This window comes from Apium graveolens, chromosome 8 (assembly GCF_009905375.1).
Source record: "Apium graveolens cultivar Ventura chromosome 8, ASM990537v1, whole genome shotgun sequence".
NCBI classification, from domain to species: Eukaryota; Viridiplantae; Streptophyta; class Magnoliopsida; order Apiales; family Apiaceae; genus Apium; species Apium graveolens.
The window spans coordinates 123,233,846-123,255,528 of NC_133654.1; positions in this window are offsets into that span (position 1 = coordinate 123,233,846).

The following is a 21,683-nucleotide window of genomic DNA, read 5'->3' on the forward strand; positions in this document are numbered from 1 at the left end:
TTGGATATTCATTTTAAGTTTTAAAAACCAAGGTTAGGCTGCTGATCAGTCACGCACTAACCCCGAGCAAGCACACAACACTGCTCTAATTACTGGATCCAAGGCACACATTGGCCTAACTTGACCATTGGTATGGTCTGACCACAAATCTGGTCCGCATATATAAAACTATCCAATTCTAAAGCAATTCAATATGATAAACAATATAATTCGATAAAACAAGATCATAATCAATGATGGTTAAACACCTGAATAAAAACGTAAGGAAACTCATGGATATCTCAAGGGTATATCAGGGTAGGTGTAGGAAACGATTTTCAGTTTGTAAAATGATCAGATATTAGACAAATACTGATTTTTCAAGGTATAGTTCTTTGATGTTATAAAGAATGGTTGGAGTATTAAAGTTTTCGTGTTTTCAACAATTTTCTTCCAATGTTTGGTGTTTGGTAGTTAAACATTTGGGGAGTAGTATTATATTTGTGTGGTTTGGTGTCTGAGGATAAACAAAGGATGATTTATAAAGAGTAAGGCTTATGGCTCAAAATCAAGAAAATATCAGGGTACAAGGTTAAACAGTTTAAAGCACTTGTATTATAAAACAGGAGTTATGTTTAATAATAGCCACATGTTATGAAACAGTTCGAAAACATTGGTAATATATCTTGAAGAAAAGTTCAGAAATACTTGCCTTACAGGCTTTACAACTATTACTGATCAATTCTGAGCCGACTCTGCCGCTCAGGCATTAACGTCCAACCACTAGATCCCATTGGATTCGACTTCGACACTCAGGTTTTTTGTTAAAACTCTACTAAGCTCGTCGGCTGATTGCTAGGTTATCTTTAGTTCATCATCCACTTTCAGTGTTCCCGACTATAACCTACAGGGTCGAAATACCCTACGTTAGACGTCTAAGTATGCTTGACATATCCTCGATACTAATTCTTACCCAATGATATTCAAACCTGACTTGTAATTATGAATACTATAACAACACACGCAACAAATAGGGTTCACAATCTCGAAGATTGGTTCAGTGTTCATTTTTCGGAAAATACATATACTTTTTATTTTATGGAATCAGGGTTATCGATTTGGCAAAATATTGCATCACATCGTACAATCTTGTTTCGTATAAAATACATACATACATACATATATATATAGTTTCTCGACGTCCCGATATTCATCGGATACGTAGTTCGATTTCCCGGAAATCGGACAGTGTTCCCTTTCTTTATCGGACTACCCGTCGACACATCATCGACGTCAATTCATCACAACAATCCATAACCACAATAACCAACATCCCTAACTTCCCAGTCACCAATTTAATACTATTATTAATTATTATTCGCATTTTACATTTATTTATTTTATAAAAATTAGGACTCAGAATCGCGTCATCACAGTCCATCGCCGGCTCGCCGAGGCTCATCGCCAACGGCGATAAAATTTACGGGTACCCGATGAATTCCGGGTTTCCAACGTAAATTCTACCGATTAAATTAATAATAATACCTATATTATTTTATTATTTATTTCACAAAAGCCATCAATTCGATCCTGCAGATCATAAAAATTCAACTCAGCATAGTAATGAACCGAGAATTCAACATATTCTTTCCAACAGAAAGATTACAGAGACACAACTGCACACGCCCACGCTGACGCGCGACACTCGCAACTGCTTACACACACACAGTCACATTCGCACATGTATACACACACAAAAATGCACCTACACTTAAGCACATATAGATACACAGGATATACATACATACAAAACGGAGTGACAGGAATGACAACGACCGGAAAAAAAAATGGGGATGTCGGCCGGGAAGCCAGAATTCGGAGATATGAATCACCACGAACAGGGAAGGGAAATGAGAAAAACGATTGAAAGGAAGAAAGCAGAGGTTAACATGGAGTTTAAGTGAATAATCGAGGGGAAAGAGACTGAGACGAGGATGATTGATTTTGCTGCCAGGGAAGAGATAGGGGAGGAAGTAAAATAAAATGAATAAGTAAAGTAAAAAAAACGATATGTAGAAACTTGCCACGTATCTGCAGTTTAACAATATCCCAACACGTGTCCTTCTATGGCTTATAAGCCCGAATTTTAATCCGAAATTCGATTTTAGTGAACCGAGTCGTATTTAAATCAGATTCAGAAAATCACGGAAACAATCTTAAAATTTTCTAAAAATCCCGAAACTAACGAAATAAAATTTTCATAATTTTTAAAGCATTTTTGAAACGTAACTCGTACCCGCAATTCATAATTAACGAACCAAGTTGCCCTTAAAACAAACTCAGAAAATCATGAAAATAGTCTTAAAATGTTAGAAATATCCTGAAGTTTATAAAAAACATAAATTTTGTAATTTTAAAATAATTTCTGAAACATAATTTATACCCGCTTTTAACAAATAAACGAATCAACGCGCGGGTAAAATAAATCCCGAAAATTTCCAAAATAATTTTAAAATTCTCAAAATATTCCAAATTTAAATAAATATGAGTTTCATAATTTTTGAAGAATTCTAGAATTAAATGCCAATTTTACAAGTAAATGTAATCAGAAAATCATACAGGGTTAAATAATTGATGAAATATTGATTTCTAAATTTTGTAAAATCCCAAAAATAATTATTGTAATTATAAAATCATAAAAACAATTTTAGAGACACTTCAAGTATTTATACAAATAAATTTGCATTAAATCCACATTAAAAGTGAAATAATTCAATACAATTCCTTAATTAATCACGCGAACAACACGGTATATCATGAATCACACCTAGATAATAATCAAACAACACATAGTGGTCAAAACCAATACACATATTTTGGTTAATAATTTCCATAATAATCACTTATTTAAATAATTCAAAAATACACGGGTCGTTATATCCTTCCCCCCTTAAAAAGATTATGTCCTCGGAATCTGGTCTAATTACACAAGCGAGGATATTTGTCAAGCATATCTGACTCTAGTTTCCAAGTAGACTCTTCTACTCAAGGATTTCGAACGTACTTACTATAGATATATACTCATTTCCAATGACTCGCTTTTAACGATCAAGAGTTTGAATTGATCCCCATATGCAAAACAAACTTGGACAAGAGCCCCATTGGCTCCTGATCAATCACTTAATTCAAATCAGATACTTATCGTTTTTTTAACTTTAACAGGCCAAACATACTATATGTACACACTGTTGCGACGATAACATCAACTCATGAACAACTTTATCTATATTTATCAATACCTCGAATGGTTCACTAATTTTAGGACTTAACTTGTCTCTTCTACTTAGACTTATCTAGTCTCTTTCAAGATGAAACTTGTTGTAACACCCCCAGATCCGGGGTCGGGGATCCGGGTCGTCACGGTCTTTCTTTCCACAATATCACTTCGCTTAATTAATAATAAATAACCTTATGCTGTGACCCCACACTAACACACACCACAACCCGTTATAGTCTCAGAGATGAAATTTAAATAAGTACAAGTCTTTGAATCCACAATTTAAAAGTTATTACAACCCAAAATGATTACTTGATAAATTTACAGTTAATTGCCATTATCTGCCACAAGTTATAATTATACATAATTGATTCTCAAAAGTAGATGGTCTGATCTACAATAGATCTACCTCTGCAGCTATAGCAGCTACAACATCAACGGGAAGACGCGGGACGCTTCCCACGCGCTTGCGCTGGGTCTGCTGGAGTCTGGCCATCTTTCCTAACTGTTGTTGTGTGATGAAGAAATAAAGCAAGGGTGAGCAGCAAGCCCACCAAAATAATATGTATAATGATTTACAATATATGAGCCTACTCATAATACTCATGAAAGTCTTGGTCAAAAGAAATGAACCAAGTTTGATAACTTAATGCGATGAAGTCGCAAAATATTCAGTATATATATATACATATATACTTTTCAAAATATTGGAAGTCCTCTTCCATGCATAATATACACAAAGTCCCAGTGTATAACTGTATAAAAAAATATCGTTGCAAGGTGATCTCATATATCTAACCTTGTCTCAACGTTTTTCTGAAAATCTTTGTCATTCATAAGACAATTATTAATTAGATATAAGTTTAAAAGATGAGGTTACCAAATACCCCAATATACTTATATCTTTCCCAATACTACTTGAACTACCACCGTTCAAGTTATAATCAGTTTCAAAAGTTCATCACATAGATGAGACTACAAGACAAGATTTGAATAGATTCAATCTTTGAAATATTATTGAATGAAATAAAGTTACGAGATACTTTATTTAGTCCCGATATATATATATCCACATATATATATCTCTTAAACATTTCCTGGAACCTCTGTTATGTAAAGTATGAATAGAGTTTGAAACATCCAATGAATTTTGGAAAGGAAAAGAATTTTGGCATAAACCCGATATCTTGCTGATCAGGCAAAGATACCAATAAGTAACCTTTTCTACTAGTAGATGGACGAATTCCCCACTGGTCATCACCCTGGTCATAATTAAGACCTATGCTGGACTGCCACTCAGCCACTTATGCATTTGATGGACTCCCACTGAGCCACTTACACAATAATAGACCGTACCCCGGCCTGTCGCTTATGCCGACTCAATGAGAGGGGCTTACTTCCCGAACGTTGGGCAAGTAATCAATTCATTTACCAAATCTGCAACCTTGTTGCGAATATAAAATACACCACAGAGCCGGATTCCCCAGGTTTTGAGCGAGTATTTAAATCCCCTTAAAAGGAAGATCTTAAATATAAAAATGAGTTTTGGGATCCGCTCTGACTTTTAAAAATCATTTTGAAGACTCGAAAACACTTTAAAGAGTGTTTGGAGTAAGGCTGATTTAATGAAGTAAATCAGTCCCCAGAATATTTTAGAAAATGACTGAATATTATTATTTTAATTAATATTCCCATAAAGAATAATCTTTATAAAAATAATTGAAGTAGAAGTTTTAAAACTTATACTTAAAACGAATATTAAATAACCAAAGATATACTTATATAAAAGTATTATCTTTATTTGAATAACCGAAAATAAGTTTGATTATTTACACCTTATTCTTTAATAAAATAAAGAATATATTACAACACATAATCGGAGTCATAGATCCTCAAATGAATATTCAAATAATATTCATAAATAATATAAAAGAGTCATAAGCCTTCGAATGAATATTCAAATAATATTCAATAAATAATATAAAAGGAGTCATAAGCCCTCGAATGAATATTCAAATAATATTCAAATAATAAAATAAACTGAGTCATAAGCCCTCGAATGAATATTCAAATAATATTCAAATAATAGAATAAAGGTATCGAATAAACCTTATTCGATCCATAGTTTTAAAAACTATATCCATATATATATATATATATATAAATATATATATATAATATACTCGGGAACATCGACTCCCGGTTTAGAAATATGTTCACCTTTTATCCCCTATACTAAGGGTATACGCAACTACTTGCTTATTTCTAGCATAGGTATTATGCAACTATAAGCATTGAAATCAACAGATAGATAACCAGATTACGAAACAGACATGCATATATACCATATTAGCATGCTCCAATATATCGCAAAATTTGCTAATAACAATCATGCAATATCACAAGATAATGCATATACATATATTTACATCACAACAACAGTATAACGGGTAGAAAACTTGCCTGAGCGACTGGGGGTTACGAATGGCTCGGGACGAGTCTGGTAACCTATAAGCAACAAGTAAGTTGGAATTAAACCAAAGTCACTTGTAAATCTATACTTTAACTAACTTAGACTCTAACGCTTGTTTTGCGCTCACTGATTCGCTTAAGTCACTCGGGTACCCTCGGCTCCACCATTTTTAATAATTTAACCTTTACGAGTTTTAAAGCGATTCCTTCGCGAGTGACTTACCAACTGCCTAAAACACTTACCATAAATGTTTCATGCATTAATTAACCCTTTTCGGTCTTTAACCTACATTTCAAAGTAAGGCGAGGGGAAAAAGTTTCGTTCGCGAAACGCCGTTACTTGAAACGGTCGTTTCTCCTAAACCGTTCATCGGAATCAAACGAACCACATATCAAAACGAAGCTCGTAACATGAACTATCTAAACATGACAATGGTCAAAACCTAGCAGTGAGTTCAAGGGTTCTGATGTTAAGAACAAAAACAGTCTACGGTAAATCGGACATTACGACGGCTATGTTTACGCGATTTCCCAATTTTTAACCATTCAAAACCAACCACAAACCAACCTCAAATCCAACATACAACCAACATCCATCCTCATCACATCATAACAACCCCAACCAATTCAATTTAATCATTTATACTTATGCCTAAGCTTAGTTTAACCATACTTAAGTTCTTTTAATCAAAACCACAACATTTACCATTCCATTTCACTACCAATCCAAATCCCAAACTCTAAATCACAACAACAAGCTACAATATCATCCTACCAATTAAAATCATCTTATAATACATAGGGATCTAGGGTTTGGAGATGATATACCTTCCTTGAAGTGGTGGGATGAGCTAGGAAGCCTTAAGAAGCTTTGAGAAGTCTTAGGAAAGCTTGGATCTTCAAGAAAAACAAGAAAACTTCAAGTAAAAAAACTTGAAAACACTATTCATAGTCTTCTTCTTTGATTAAATGGAGAAGATTGAGAAGGAATTGATGGCTTAAACTCATGGTATAGCCCTAACTAAGCATGAAGATGATTAGGGAATTTACTCACCAATTTAGGAAGCTTGGATCTTGAATTTTTGAAAATTCTTGCCTAATGAATAGTAAAAAGCCGAGAGCTTCAAGAACAAAGCTTGGTTGCTTTTTGATTTTTGATGAAAATGATTTTTCTTGGCTTGGTTGCTTGGTTTTTGTGCTTGTTTTAGTCAATTACCTTCTTGCCCTTGAATTTGTGTGGTTACAAAGTCACCACATCTCCTTCCTTTCTTGTCATGCCTATGTCACCTTGCACATGTCATAATGCTCCCACTTGTCCACACCTTGTGGTTTGATGATGTCACAATCCCTGGCTTCTTGTACAAGCTTGTCTCTTGGTCACTTATTTGTTTTACGGTTCGCTTATCTTTCGTTCTCGTTTATCGTTTGAGGGATCATACCCGGGATCTTATTACTTAGGTTCCCTTAACCCTTCTCAATATATTATATTCCTTCTATGATCCTCTCTTATAATCCTTTAATTTAAATCCTTTTTATCCTGTTACCTTATACTCAATTCTTTCCGTATCTTGTGGATTTCCGGGAAAAATCAAAGTGTTCGGAATTGGATTCTAACGATCTTTACATACACTTATATACCACATAGAGTACTAATAATATCCCATAAGATCAATAACAGAACCCCTACATAGCGTGGCATGAAAAGTTTTCTCGTTCAGCAAAACACTATTCATAAGGGTTTCAAAAATTTCCAAAAATTGGGGTTATTACAGTCTCCCCTCCTTAAAAGGATTCCGTCCCGGAATCAGATAGAAATAAATAGGGATACTCTCTTAGCATTGCACTTTCTAACTCTCGAGTCAATTTTCCCACATTGTGGTTCTACCATCAAACTCTGCCTAGTTTGATAATCCTTCTCCTAAGCACTCGTTCCTTTTCACTCTATAACCCTTCCTGGTTGCTCCATATAGGTTACGTCGGGTTGCATATCTATGCGCTCATATGCCTCTATTTATCTGGCATCTGAATTACACTTCCTTAACATTGATACGTGAAACACGTTATGAACTTGCTACAGGTTCGGGGGTAGGGCTAGCTCATATGCTAACTTCCTAAACGTCTTAGTATATCCAAGGGTCCAACAAATTGTAGACTTAGCTTTCCTTTCTTTCCGAACCTCATCAATCCTTTCCAAGGGATACCTATAACATTACTAGGTCCCCTATTTCATACTCTTTATCCTTTCGTGTCAAATCAACATACTTATCATGACCATCTTGGGCTACTACCAGCCGTCCTCTGATTAGATCTATCATATCCTTGGTCCTTTGGACTACTGCGGGTCCGAGCATCTTGCGCTCTACAACTTCATCCTAACATAAGGGAGATCGACATTGTCTTCCCTCAAGGATCTCATAAGGCGATACCTCAATACTGACATATGATCTATTGTCGTAAGATAACTTAATCCGCGTTAAATGATCATTCCAAATTCTTTCAAGTCTATTGCACAGACTCTCATTATAGCTTTTAGCATTAGAACTTTTGCTTCTCAATACCCATTCTTTTCCAGTTCGTAATCGCTATCACCTTTCGCTCCTAATATTATACTGGTTATACTTTTGCTCGCTAGCGTTCTATAACCTTTTAATAACCACGTCAACCTTAGTTATCACGAATGTGTTCCCATTCCGCATACTACCACCACTTTATTACTCCTTTTTCAGTTGTTTCTATTTTCCAAAATTTGATCAATCAAATAGAAGTAAAGGAATTTGTTGAGAGATCACTATGATCATGAACACTTGTTATATCGCATAGTTAGTACAGAAGGTGGCCAGCCTTTAGTACTTGACAAGCAATTAAACAACATGTGGTATCCTACTAGGCTTCTATCACAAAGATAGATAGTCATTCGGCAATACCTCCCCTTCTGGAAGGGTTGTTCTTCTCAGCTTACATGAAATGAAAAGAAGAGAAAAGAACGAACTGAAGAGAATTGTATATATGAAAAAAAAAATATATACTGCCACAAAATATCTGGCTTGGAATCTACCTCTGAACTATAGAGGTTTGTCATAGGAGAACAAAACATATACGTATTTATATCAGCATCGAGCATTATAGCCTCGCATTTTGCATGCTTAAATATTTTCGCTATCCCGTCCATCATTCTATGGACCCACACTCTTCCTCGAGCTTATACATAATCACCTTTGAAACTCCCTCGACATCGAAAATCGAATCTGGGATCTCATTCTATACATCATCGTTACTAGAAATTCTATGCTTGCACCGCATCCTTCCTCGTATAATAATACGACTCTCTATTGATAAGAAAGAATAATTATTCACTAGGTAGATACTCTACTTAATTAGTCTATCAATGATAACTTATACACTACCACGACCCGATTAGTGGTACTCAATCTCAACACCCATTCCAATACAACTCTCACGGTTGTAATCAGCTCATTACTCGCAGAATCATTGCTGCCTTACTATGGTCCACCACTGACCCACTGTAGTCATTCATTTTCCATGAAGTCTTAATAGCTAACCATACGGAGTCTATCCATGTCGTATCAAATCCTTCTAAGGAGGTAACATAATCACCATTCCTGATTCATGAAGAACACTCCTGATCCTGACATACATACATGACATGAAGCATATAAAATTGCAGAAGAGTTTCAATCAAAGCACCGATAGCAGGTTAATACCATTCTTAATCATATGCCTTCAATAGAAGACTTAACTCAAAGGTTTGTTTGGTCCTTTTTGAAACATGGTCCTGGCTTATCTCAAGATAGGACCTTCTAAGATAGATAGCCCGTTCATGGCGATTACACAATTTAAACCTTTACCAACTACTATTACGGTTGGGTATTGCACAGTCATCAGAAGGAATGTCAATCTTTCAAACCATAATTCAACCTTCACATTTTTAACCATCATCACTGTATTCTTTTGGCACACGCGCCTATAATTTTTCCTTTTACCGTTAAAGTGTCGGCCACCTCTTTGGCCTTTCCTGATAGTAATAGTTCCTTACAGTCAATGTCATTTTAACCACCTCCAAATAAATTTTCTACCTTATTTCAATCACAGCTTATGTGAAAATACTTTTCTTTAATATCTGATGAGTAAAAAAAAAATTTCCATTTTTCCATAAGTTATCCCCTCAGTCTTTAGAGGTTAATCACTGTCATGACTGACTCTCAATCATAATTAGAACATCTTTTATCTTAAGTCCTAATTGCCCTGAACAATTTCGACCATTACTGGTTCGATCCATACTTTCTCGTGGTTTAACACGTGCCCCATTTGGCATCATTATAATTACGTCATATTTCCTTTATCCACATTTCTATTCTTGAGAATTTTGAATATTACCTTTTTCCTTATAAAACCTCTAAGGTTATCCTTCAATCGTTCCTCCTGTATTCCCTAGATACAGGGCATATCACAATACCATTTACTAATAGTAGAACCATTGTCTATATACTTCTGCAAAATTTCTCCACTGATTCTTAAAGGTTGTTGTTACCTTAACCCTTTCCCAATCATACTGTCAAAACTCATACTATCCCTATCAAGGGTGAAATGCCAACCTTTATGCATTCCCCTAGGATTCGTTTTAAGTTACCGATGTTCTATCCTTAATTCCACCTTTAAAAAGGTATAAGCATCCTTCCATGGATAAATAAAGTCATATATCCCTGATATGGGTATCTTATTCAATCATTCCCACCTCGATAGTAAATGCCTAATTTCACAATAACATCTGTATACAAAATGAGGTTAATCAAAATGGCCTCCAAAAGATAACAACGGTTATCCGCTTTTCTTGCCTAATCTGGTAACGATAACATGGATGTTCTGGAAGATATTGGTCGTGTTCAACGTGAACTTCTTCTTAATAATTCCTTATTTACTTTTGTTGTTTATCTCAACAGTCACCTTAATGTTGGGATATCTTTCATATCTGGCGTCTCCCTTTCTGGGTATCATGCCACCGGTCTTACACTTCACCTTCTTGAAGGTCACTTCCTTCATCCAATTTTCTTAATTTCTTACTTTCTTATCCCCTTAGTCTATCCGCGTCTCATTATTTATCCTTCGAATTATCTCAAGGTTTCCTCGAATCCTCCCAACTTACAGGGGATAAACTATATGCATCTCTTATGCCTTCAACCGTCAACTTTAACTCATGGTGAATCACCCTCATCCTGACGATCATATACTTTTCTATTTCTATTAATAGGAGTCTTTAGGGTTTCCTCATACCCAACTCCCTTATCATTCCTCAAACTCTGTTGCCTTTTTATTCCTTTCCACTTCAATTCCTTTTTATTTTCCTTTCTCTTATCATTATTTCATGAACCAACACAACATAAGCATTGATTTCAAATATCCCGTCATTCTGGATTCGCGTCTTCAGAACGAATCTTAACAACTTTTACAGCTTAGATTCATAATTCATCATACTCGTCTGCCTTTGTTCTGGCTCTAAAGCTTTTACACTATTCCATAACCTTGGGAATTACGATCCCGAAAACAATTGGCTGAACTTTAATCAGTTTATTATAATCTCTTGCTCCGTGCCTTCCTTGGCCTTTCACCAGCGGGTGGTCTCTCTCTTGGGAGGGTAAGTGACAAAACAGTCTTTTGTGGTTCGTCAATCATTTAGAATCTCAAATGATTCATCTATTTCCTTTAGCCAGGCTCTTGCCTCGACTGGGTCAGCTTGTTCCTTGGAACTCTGAGAGCTTAGCGACTTAAAGGTCATGAAAGAATTTCCCACCGCACTGTCTCCTCAGAGTGGTGGTTGGGGATAATAGTCTAAGTTCTGTCTAGACAGGTCCATGAATTGCCGTATAGGAGTACCGTCTCGGGTCTCCTTTCCTTACTCGACTTTCTGTTTCCTTATTATGAAATGTTTCATCCTACTCCCCATAATTGGGGTCATCTTTTAATTTAAAATCCTCATTTTCCACTCCATTATGTCATGGGTTCCTTCTATCTTGATGGCGACCTCCCTGACTATCGCGTTCAGGGTTTGCTCTAAATCTTATTCCTCAACCATGGCTCTCATCTAAGTTCTCATCCTTACACTCTTGAACTTTCGGAACCCAAATTCTATAGGAATACCTCATTATTCCCTTATCATCTTTCTCGATATTAATCTTTTATCTAATTGTTGGCTCTCTGCCTTCATTCATAACTTTTTCTGGCACAATATGATCTTTTCCAATAATTCGGGCTGTATTGCAATCTCAAACAGCTTTTCGGTACCGGCTCCGGTTACCTTCACTTCTATTTCCATTTTCTCAAAATCTCTTATAAACTCTCCAAAAGGCATTATCATCTTGAGTCTCTCCTTTTTACTAAGGGCATCAGCCACCATATTGGCTTTCCCCGAATGATAAAGAATCTCCCCATCATTATTCTTGGTTAGCTCTAACTGCCTCCTCTGGCATATGTTGAGCTCTTTCTACGTGAAAAATGTACTAGAGCACTTTATGGCTCAGGTAATTCTCGCACTTCTCTCTATACAAGTAGTGCCTCCAATCTTTAGGGAAAAAAAAAAACTATTGCCACGAGCCCAAGCTCATGGGTGGGGATATCGAATTATATATTCCCTTAATTGTCTTGACGCGTACGCGATTACTTTGCTGTGCTGTATATGAAGCACCCTAATTCCTTATGCGAAGCGTCACTACACATCACAAAATCTCATTTTCCATCCGACAACGCCAACATAGGGAACGTCACCAACCTTTGTTGCGGTTCTTAAAAGTTATTCTCGCATTTCTCTGTCCATTCGAACTTCTCAGTCTTACTAGTAAGCCGCGTTAAAGGGGCTACTATCTTTACAACTTGAACGAACCTCCGGTAGTGACCGGCCAATCCTACCTCTGGTAGTTGCCCTAACCATGGTCATCAATTCCTCAGTGGTCCTTTATTCATTCTTGTCAGGATCCTCCATGGGATCCTCCTCAACAACTATCCCTTCTAGGACAACATCCTCAACCGCTAAATTCTCAATATCAACATCATCCGGTCCTGCATTAGGACACTCTATCGGATCCACAATCCGATCTCCAATTAGTAATACAATATCATCGCGATATTGCTTCTCAACCTCAGGGTTCGGAGTCCCGCTACCATATACGATAATGAACTACGCTCCTATCACGATATTTATAAGGGTTCCCATAAGGGTTTTAACTGTCAGTACTACGTTAGGTAGCCCGACTATGAACTTGGCAAGAGTTCTTATTATCTTAGTGAACTTATTATCTTAACGTCCCATCATCTCTGAGGTTTATAACGCTTGGCTCTGATACCATTTCTGTAACACCCCCAGATCCGGGGTCGGGGATCCGGGTCGTCACGGTCTTTCTTTCCACAATATCACTTCGCTTAATTAATAATAAATAACCTTATGCTGTGACCCCACACTAACACACACCACAACCCGTTATAGTCTCAGAGATGAAATTTAAATAAGTACAAGTCTTTGAATCCACAATTTAAAAGTTATTACAACCCAAAATGATTACTTGATAAATTTACAGTTAATTGCCATTATCTGCCACAAGTTATAATTATACATAATTGATTCTCAAAAGTAGATGGTCTGATCTACAATAGATCTACCTCTGCAGCTATAGCAGCTACAACATCAACGGGAAGACGCGGGACGCTTCCCACGCGCTTGCGCTGGGTCTGCTGGAGTCTGGCCATCTTTCCTAACTGTTGTTGTGTGATGAAGAAATAAAGCAAGGGTGAGCAGCAAGCCCACCAAAATAATATGTATAATGATTTACAATATATGAGCCTACTCATAATACTCATGAAAGTCTTGGTCAAAAGAAATGAACCAAGTTTGATAACTTAATGCGATGAAGTCGCAAAATATTCAGTATATATATATATACATATATACTTTTCAAAATATTGGAAGTCCTCTTCCATGCATAATATACACAAAGTCCAAGTGTATAACTGTATAAAAAAATATCGTTGCAAGGTGATCTCATATATCTAACCTTGTCTCAACGTTTTTCTGAAAATCTTTGTCATTCATAAGACAATTATTAATTAGATATAAGTTTAAAAGATGAGGTTACCAAATACCCCAATATACTTATATCTTTCCCAATACTACTTGAACTACCACCGTTCAAGTTATAATCAGTTTCAAAAGTTCATCACATAGATGAGACTACAAGACAAGATTTGAATAGATTCAATCTTTGAAATATTATTGAATGAAATAAAGTTACGAGATACTTTATTTAGTCCCGATATATATATATCCACATATATATCTCTTAAACATTTCCTGGAACCTCTGTTATGTAAAGTATGAACAGAGTTTGAAACATCCAATGAATTTTGGAAAGGAAAAGAATTTTGGCATAAACCCGATATCTTGCTGATCAGGCAAAGATACCAATAAGTAACCTTTTCTACTAGTAGATGGACGAATTCCCCACTGGTCATCACCCTGGTCATAATTAAGACCTATGCTGGACTGCCACTCAGCCACTTATGCATTTGATGGACTCCCACTGAGCCACTTACACAATAATAGACCGTACCCCGGCCTGTCGCTTATGCCGACTCAATGAGAGGGGCTTACTTCCCGAACGTTGGGCAAGTAATCAATTCATTTACCAAATCTGCAACCTTGTTGCGAATATAAAATACACCACAGAGCCGGATTCCCCAGGTTTTGAGCGAGTATTTAAATCCCCTTAAAAGGAAGATCTTAAATATAAAAATGAGTTTTGGGATCCGCTCTGACTTTTAAAAATCATTTTGAAGACTCGAAAACACTTTAAAGAGTGTTTGGAGTAAGGCTGATTTAATGAAGTAAATCAGTCCCCAGAATATTTTAGAAAATGACTGAATATTATTATTTTAATTAATATTCCCATAAAGAATAATCTTTATAAAAATAATTGAAGTAGAAGTTTTAAAACTTATACTTAAAACGAATATTAAATAACCAAAGATATACTTATATAAAAGTATTATCTTTATTTGAATAACCGAAAATAAGTTTGATTATTTACACCTTATTCTTTAATAAAATAAAGAATATATTACAGCACATAATCGGAGTCATAGATCCTCAAATGAATATTCAAATAATATTCATAAATAATATAAAAGAGTCATAAGCCTTCGAATGAATATTCAAATAATATTCAATAAATAATATAAAAGGAGTCATAAGCCCTCGAATGAATATTCAAATAATATTCAAATAATAAAATAAACTGAGTCATAAGCCCTCGAATGAATATTCAAATAATATTCAAATAATAGAATAAAGGTATCGAATAAACCTTATTCGATCCATAGTTTTAAAAACTATATCCATATATATATATATATATATATATAAATATATATATATAATATACTCGGGAACATCGACTCCCGGTTTAGAAATATGTTCACCTTTTATCCCCTATACTAAGGGTATACGCAACTACTTGCTTATTTCTAGCATAGGTATTATGCAACTATAAGCATTGAAATCAACAGATAGATAACCAGATTACGAAACAGACATGCATATATACCATATTAGCATGCTCCAATATATCGCAAAATTTGCTAATAACAATCATGCAATATCACAAGATAATGCATATACATATATTTACATCACAACAACAGTATAACGGGTAGAAAACTTGCCTGAGCGACTGGGGGTTACGAATGGCTCGGGACGAGTCTGGTAACCTATAAGCAACAAGTAAGTTGGAATTAAACCAAAGTCACTTGTAAATCTATACTTTAACTAACTTAGACTCTAACGCTTGTTTTGCGCTCACTGATTCGCTTAAGTCACTCGGGTACCCTCGGCTCCACCATTTTTAATAATTTAACCTTTACGAGTTTTAAAGCGATTCCTTCGCGAGTGACTTACCAACTGCCTAAAACACTTACCATAAATGTTTCATGCATTAATTAACCCTTTTCGGTCTTTAACCTACATTTCAAAGTAAGGCGAGGGGAAAAAGTTTCGTTCGCGAAACGCCGTTACTTGAAACGGTCGTTTCTCCTAAACCGTTCATCGGAATCAAACGAACCACATATCAAAACGAAGCTCGTAACATGAACTATCTAAACATGACAATGGTCAAAACCTAGCAGTGAGTTCAAGGGTTCTGATGTTAAGAACAAAAACAGTCTACGGTAAATCGGACATTACGACGGCTATGTTTACGCGATTTCCCAATTTTTAACCATTCAAAACCAACCACAAACCAACCTCAAATCCAACATACAACCAACATCCATCCTCATCACATCATAACAACCCCAACCAATTCAATTTAATCATTTATACTTATGCCTAAGCTTAGTTTAACCATACTTAAGTTCTTTTAATCAAAACCACAACATTTACCATTCCATTTCACTACCAATCCAAATCCCAAACTCTAAATCACAACAACAAGCTACAATATCATCCTACCAATTAAAATCATCTTATAATACATAGGGATCTAGGGTTTGGAGATGATATACCTTCCTTGAAGTGGTGGGATGAGCTAGGAAGCCTTAAGAAGCTTTGAGAAGTCTTAGGAAAGCTTGGATCTTCAAGAAAAACAAGAAAACTTCAAGTAAAAAAACTTGAAAACACTATTCATAGTCTTCTTCTTTGATTAAATGGAGAAGATTGAGAAGGAATTGATGGCTTAAACTCATGGTATAGCCCTAACTAAGCATGAAGATGATTAGGGAATTTACTCACCAATTTAGGAAGCTTGGATCTTGAATTTTTGAAAATTCTTGCCTAATGAATAGTAAAAAGCCGAGAGCTTCAAGAACAAAGCTTGGTTGCTTTTTGATTTTTGATGAAAATGATTTTTCTTGGCTTGGTTGCTTGGTTTTTGTGCTTGTTTTAGTCAATTACCTTCTTGCCCTTGAATTTGTGTGGTTACAAAGTCACCACATCTCCTTCCTTTCTTGTCATGCCTATGTCACCTTGCACATGTCATAATGCTCCCACTTGTCCACACCTTGTGGTTTGATGATGTCACAATCCCTGGCTTCTTGTACAAGCTTGTCTCTTGGTCACTTATTTGTTTTACGGTTCGCTTATCTTTCGTTCTCGTTTATCGTTTGAGGGATCATACCCGGGATCTTATTACTTAGGTTCCCTTAACCCTTCTCAATATATTATATTCCTTCTATGATCCTCTCTTATAATCCTTTAATTTAAATCCTTTTTATCCTGTTACCTTATACTCAATTCTTTCCGTATCTTGTGGATTTCCGGGAAAAATCAAAGTGTTCGGAATTGGATTCTGACGATCTTTACATACACTTATATACCACATAGAGTACTAATAATATCCCATAAGATCAATAACAGAACCCCTACATAGCGTGGCATGAAAAGTTTTCTCGTTCAGCAAAACACTATTCATAAGGGTTTCAAAAATTTCCAAAAATTGGGGTTATTACACTTGTACTAACACTACTGGTCCTATTTCTATACTCATATTCTCTCTCAATACAACTTCGCTTTCTTTCTTTGTCTATTCCGAGCCGCTTTAATCAATATCACTACGCTTTTGGTGTGCTGAATTAACTTAGAATTTGACAACTTTCTTTCTTCCACTTTATCTCAATAAAAATGGGGAACTACACTTGTGTTCACATGAAGCTTGATAAAATGGCATTCCAAAGCTGATGATAAATCATCATTCCAGTGTTTCCTTAAAACTTAACTCCTCAACATATCTTACATTTCCTGAATCACTTCCGTACTTTGACTCTCCGTTTAGGGATGATAGGCGGTGCTCGCTTTCTACTTGGTTTCTAAACATTTAAACATCTCTTATTTTTTCCATCAGTTAAGGCTAAAAAAAAATCTCATATATTCATATATTATCATCTTTAAGTATTTGAACTTCAGATTCCACTCTTTTCAATTCATTTATTAACTCTTCGGTGGTCTTAATTACATCCAATCCTTTCTGTCGGCATAAAACATCTGTTACCATATGGTTTTGCTTAGGTAGTTGTTAATGGATTAATTCAAAATCTTTTCTTAACCTTAGTCAAAAATTTCATTCTTAAAGACTCAACGTATAGTTGCTTTCCTTCTGATCTTTGGGAAAAAATCCTTGGGCATCCCACGTAGACTTTTTTATTCCTTGAGTAGCTGAGGATGTTATCAATAAATACAGTTTGCTTATCCAAGTACTCCTTATACACCACATTCCTTAATTCCTTATAGCCACCTGATACACTTGTCATTTCACCTAATATCACCAGAGCTTGCAATGCTCTTAACTCACTTTAATCGTAATCTCTAATATTTTCTCAGGTTGAATCTTAAGTTAATCCTCGAGATATAATATATTTATTGAATTAGGACTCGTAAGTAGTCAATTTTTTATAGGGTCTCACTTCTTCTTATTCGTTGAACTCCCGCTAATCAGTACATAATCTCATAATTTTATTCTTTTTTTTTCCAACAACATCACTGATACATTTTACGATTCGCTTCTTGTAAAACCACTCCTTGGTCTGCCTTATTTATTAGGCTTCCGATACTTCGCTTTAATTCTTTGGCATGTCTAACACTTCCCAATCTATTTTGAAATCCGCTTCTTATACTTGGTTATCACTATTATTTTTTTTTTACTTTAAATTTCCATATATCTTGGCATTTTTTTAATAAATTAAATACTTTATACTGTGAATTCTCTGTGGGATCTTATTTCTTAATCCTTTTTCCTGTAGCATCCAAGTGCTGGAAGAAAATATGGAGATATCGTGATCGTTCTCCTGGGTGCATAAATTTCATTTTTCTAACTACTAACATCGTGATCCATTGTCTTCCCTTGACATCTTATCTTTCCTTTCACAACTTTAACTAAAAGGTCATACTATCCATCTTCCTTTCTTTTGGATTATGAACTTTAGCTTCCAATTCCAACTTCCAGAATCCTATAGCTAATTCTTCTGGTATAGTCTCTATGTTCGTTCTATTCTTTTTGCTTATCGCTTGCCACTAAATTTGCTTTTCCTCGTGAATACCTACTTCAAACTCTTATGGTCCGTATAGATCTTACACCTTTCTTCATACTTATCATGTCTCCCAATCTTTCAAAACAAATATTATTACTGATAGTCCCATTGATGAGTAGGATACTTCTGCTCATAAGATTTCGGTTTTCTGGGTGCATATATAATAATTTTATTGTGTTGCATCATCACACATCCTACTCCCTTATGAGAAACATCACTATAAATTATCCAATCTCCTTAATACTTTCAAAATGATAAAGCAGGTATTGTAACCATTCTTTCATTTAACTCCGCAAAACTTTCTTCACACTTTCCCATTTTATCTAAGCTTCTTGTTATTCCTGGTAAGCTTCATCAAAGGTGTTGCAACTTTTAAGAAATCTTGAACCAATTTTCAATAATAACCAATCCAGGGTAAAAATTCTTACTTTTGTTGGTACTTTTGGCCTTCCTTTATTCATAGTAACTTTAATTTCTACTGGATCTCTTTTGATCTTCTCCACATTGACTATTTATGCTAAGAACTATATTTTACACAACTTCTTTTTTCTCCAACTTCACAATGCTTTGCATGGTCCTCCATTGACTTTAAGTGTTACCCTACAGCTTATCAAGATATTCCTTAAAGATTCTGTCTATCGAGTTCAAATATTACTGGTATATTGGTTAATCCAAATGACAATACGAGAACGGTACTTAGTTCTGAAAATTATCTTTGATATATCCATAGGTTTAATCTTCAATTGGTTAAATACCAAGTCTTAAATCAGTCTTAAAAAGTACTTTGCTTCTTTCATTTGATCAAAAAAATCATTGGGGTCGAGGTAACAGATACTTGCTCTTGATAGTAAACTTGTTGAGCTTTCGCTAGTCGACGCATAATCTCATACTTCCATCTTCTTATTAATAATTAATACCGGTGCACCTTATGGGATACACTGGGTCTAATCGCTTCTTCTTCTAATATCTTTTGCATCTGCTTTGCTAACTTCCTCATTTTAACTAGTACCATTTTGTGTAAGCCCTTAGTCACTGGCTTTGTCTCAGGTGCTAAGTCAATCGAGAGCTTCATTTCTCTATCTGGAGGAAATATTGATAACTCATCAGAAAACATATCTTGAAACTCCTTAATTGCTATAAAATCTTCAAATTTTATTTGCTTCTGACTTTTATGTATCCCATAATCACCATAATGCTCATATCTTGATCACCGTAATCATCATTAATAAATTCTTTACCTTCTTTTATCTTCTGAACCTCATCACCTTCTCATTTGACGTCCTCAGAATTATCTTTTCATCACAACGGTCTGTTTGAACATCACGCTTTAATAGTTAATCCATTTCTTAGAATAATGTCAAATCCTCTTATTTTCAATGATATCAATTCCTCACAACTTATTACCAGAAATCTCAATTCCACTATTGGTACTCATTTAACAACTACACGTTCTTGACTTGCTAGTCCTTTAATCACAATCTTATCGATTCAACTGGGTAATTCATCTTATCAAAAAAACCTTGGGAGCTAAACAATCAAGTTGCTCTCACATCTTTCAATACTTTAACGCATAAAGCATCCACGATAATCATTCACATCACCACATCCGTATTCAGAATAACATATTTCGTAAGAAAATCGCAATTTCTCGTTCTCGGAAACGTATTTCTCATTGGAGTAGATTCCCTTGACTCTTAGTGCATCCCTGACTGGGGCTAGTGATTTGCAATTCTCGTCATATGCCCTTGTTTGCTTTCTATGCGTGAGAGGTAGATGGAGCCTTGCCCGCTTGGTCCATAATACGTTGATTTCTGTTGGAAAAACTCTTGCAAAGAACGACAGTACAACGAAACAACTAGAAGGATTCACAATTCAAAAAAATTAGAGTTAAAAAGAAAGAAGAAACAAGGATTTGAATATGAATGAGATAACCACATTAGTATTTAAGATGGCCAGTCTTTCATACCATATGGCATACAACACATGATTAGGTGGCGTCCCATCCGACTCTTCGTCATCCCGACAAAGCGTCTCATCATAACACTATTTGTCCCAATCAGAGAGCAAAACTTGAAGGGAACAATTAAATTTTAAAGGAATGCAATATCCTCCTTTTTGATATCATTATAAGGAGTTTACTAAGAAAAGAAGTTCATACATTTTGAGGATTTAAAAAGGAATATACGCTGTAGTATTGGGGACAAGAATGATACCGTTGGTCACCATCCACCTTTCACTTGTATTAATCTTTCGAGCTTGTTCGATCATAATAGCATCCTATTAGATGACTTCAAGTTTCCTCTTTTAATTTAGAATAACCACGAACCATTCAACATAACGATCCTTTTGTTGACAATATTCTTCTTGTAGAAAACGTCTGGAAATCTTCCCAATCTTCTTTGATCACGCCCAGGCTCCTTTTAAATCAATGAATTCTTAAAACTTTAATGGTCTCTGCATCCAAATGAATAATCACTCTGTACGTGAATTCTGTTATTAACATTGTCAAACTGTTAGGAATAATCAACTTCTTCATAATCATGGGTTACTTTCTTCTCTAAATTAACAATACTAAGTCTAAAACAAACATCCTTACAGGTAATCGGGGTCTTCTAACAAACAAGAAACTCAAGTAGTAACCTAACAACCAGTATTTGAAACTTATTTTATTTAAAAAAGCTTTTAAAAATTTTGTAAGGAAAAATCTTTTTCGAAAACTTGTTTAAAAATTTTGAAAATCACAAATCTGGTTGTCCTTACTATATGAGTTGGTTGTTGTCCTTCCGACCTATAACAAGGTACCAAATTAAAGGAACGATCACATAAAGGTCCATTCACTTCAATCCATATACTCTCCTTTATTTGGTCCATTTGCCTT